Source organism: Pinus tabuliformis, chromosome 7, assembly GCF_031772625.1.
Source record: "Pinus tabuliformis cultivar Carrire ecotype Pingquan chromosome 7, CPIR1, whole genome shotgun sequence".
Classification (NCBI taxonomy): domain Eukaryota; kingdom Viridiplantae; phylum Streptophyta; class Pinopsida; order Pinales; family Pinaceae; genus Pinus; species Pinus tabuliformis.
In genome coordinates this window covers 376,655,450-376,657,956 of record NC_142293.1, presented here as the reverse complement: position 1 = coordinate 376,657,956, position 2,507 = coordinate 376,655,450, and the positions used below count along the sequence as shown (strand labels likewise).

The window sequence follows — 2,507 nt, the reverse complement described above, 5'->3', positions numbered from 1 at the left end:
TGTATAAGAAATTTGTATAGGTTTAAAAATGCTTCCAAGTATTTTATTTGTTACAATAAATAAAATAAAATGCCATTGTAGAATGTTTTACATGGAACTAATATGATAATTAACAAAATATATCTTTTTGTAGTGTGTGTCTTGTTTATACAAATCTGAATCTATGAGTGAATTATTCAATTAGTCTAGACACATATATTTTTGAGTCTTCAAAAGGAAGGAGTAATGTCATGATTCTACTTTTTTCTAACCATTATTCAAATTGATTGTCACAATAGCAGTAGAAAAATCCAAACTCACATCAGCCACAAGCTTTCCAAAACAAGCATATGGAGAGATTTCATTTCATAACTCTCAAAAGGAAACGTAGATGCTCCAAACATTTGGATATCTTTCTCTATTGTATCCAATATTGAAGACAACTAATAGTAAACACATGAAGTTTAAAAAAAATGCAAATAACTAACAAATGATAGTAGAGAATGAACAATGAAATACTAGATAAAAATGCTCAAATCAAGTGCAAAGGTAATTCAAATAATATTTTTGAAGAAGAAAATTGTTGTAAAATTATAGTTTAAGCACAAAGGGCCTTACAAAGTATTTATAAAATTTAGGATAACAACGACTAGGTTCTTGGGTATGTTGTGGATAATAGAAGAGATATACCAACATAATTCAAATCAACGATATCAAGAAAGGTCGAATTCAAATAATAACTTGATGAAATAGACATAGCACAAATATGTTCACTATTTCAATGAAGAATAAACACTTTAATCAAAACTTGAGAGAAAAACATGAAATGTAACTTTACATTTCTTCTAGCACATGTCCAAATCTTGTGTGACCACTTATCTTCCATCACATTAAAGAAAGCTAGTATGGTACATTAACACTCTTCTAAAGTAAACAAGAGAAGCTGCGAGGCAGAAAGTCCCTACATTGAGTGGGGTAGTTATGGACTTGGAGCGAGTAGTTTAATGCCCAGTGAGACATCAAGCTTGTGTTTGAGATAGATACCTGAAAACTAACCTACATGTTTTCAACAGATCCATTGTAAATTGAAATTGACTGCAGGTGAATGTTTCAGCAAATGTGTTTGTTGTAAGTCGAATTGCTGGATACAAAGAAAAGAAGAAAACCAATATATTCGAATAAATATATTTACTGTATGATTGTAATTTTTATACCCTAATAGTATTATTAGACTGCTTAGTATAATCATGGTGAAGCCTGACTATGCTTGTGAGAGTAAAAACTATGCTTGGATCACCCAGACCATTTATTGTGCAATACCCAGACCATTTATTGTGTAAAAACTATGATTGGGAAAGCATACAGACAGAAGGAAAAGTATAAACAATTGAATGAGCACATTTTCTGCAAAAAATTGAAACATCGGCATCAGAGCCTCAGAGAACCTGCAATGAATCTTCAAAACTTTTATTACCAATCTTTGCCTGCATGTGTATGAGCATAAAGAATGAGACCTTACTGATAATGGATCATAGTAAATCAGTGACAAGGGCACCAACAGAAAGTGTCATATCATTTCAGTGTACATGCTTGAATGTGCTATTAACTCACGGGCCATCTTGGTGATTTCGGGATAAAGAAGAGTCCAAGCACCAAAAGGGCACAAGGAATTATGCCTGCCCAGCTAAAGATGTCATTATATGGCTATTATTTGGAAAATGATAAAGGATCTCCATAAACTATCCCCAAGAAAAATGAATTCAAGGTATACCTATAATTGCAAGAGGCCTCCAGGAAACGAATAGCCCAAACAAGTATGCCAGCATAATACCAACTGCCACTGAGAGCTGTTAAAAAAATCAATAGTTATTATCAAACATATTATTCGTATGGATTTTCAGTAAATCACCATTAGTGATTCTGAATATTTAAATTTATGCACAATCATATTTACTCTAGCACTTCAGAAGACAGTAACAAGACTAAATGTTACTAAAATTACTAATATAGCAAAATCTCACCTGATTTACTGCCCTAAGACCTCCTCGAAGGTGCCTTGGTGCTATCTCAGATATGTATACAGGTACTACTAGCCCTTTCCCAACCTTGTGAGAAAGGTCTTACTTACAGCAAATCAAATGACCCCAACTCTAAACCCTGTTTGCAAAGAAAATGACAAGCCACCCAATAATATTTGGAATGGCGGCCACTAATAATGCCTGCATACAAACATAGAATATTAAAGGTACTTACGCCTTTCCGTCCAATATAATCAGCAACCTGTCCACTGACTATTGCACCCACCATGGCTCCTATGTTTGATAAGGATCCAAATAAAGAGAACTGACACAGAATTCAACATGTTTTAGGTCACAATGGGCTTTTCTGTAGCCCCGTTGGGAAAGATCAGCCACTATAACTCAGTAGGAAACAATTGAAATATTTTTTGGGAGCATTAAAAGCTTATGGACTGATTGTGTTGGACAATAGTAAATACACCTAAATAGATATTAAATAGGTCCATCAAT

The 2,507-nt window shown here is 33.5% G+C and overlaps 1 long non-coding RNA gene across 1 annotated transcript; it reads right to left on the bottom strand.

Moving 5' to 3' along the window:
* Window positions 1-1,594: 1,594 nt before the first annotated feature.
* LOC149247554 (uncharacterized) lies at window positions 1,595-2,062 on the bottom strand. Its single transcript, XR_016265637.1, has 3 exons — window positions 2,001-2,062; window positions 1,751-1,826; window positions 1,595-1,655 (listed from the first exon to the last, which is right to left on the bottom strand). It is a non-coding gene; the product is annotated as an uncharacterized LOC149247554 (long non-coding RNA).
* Between the last annotated feature and the right edge of the window lie 445 nt (window positions 2,063-2,507).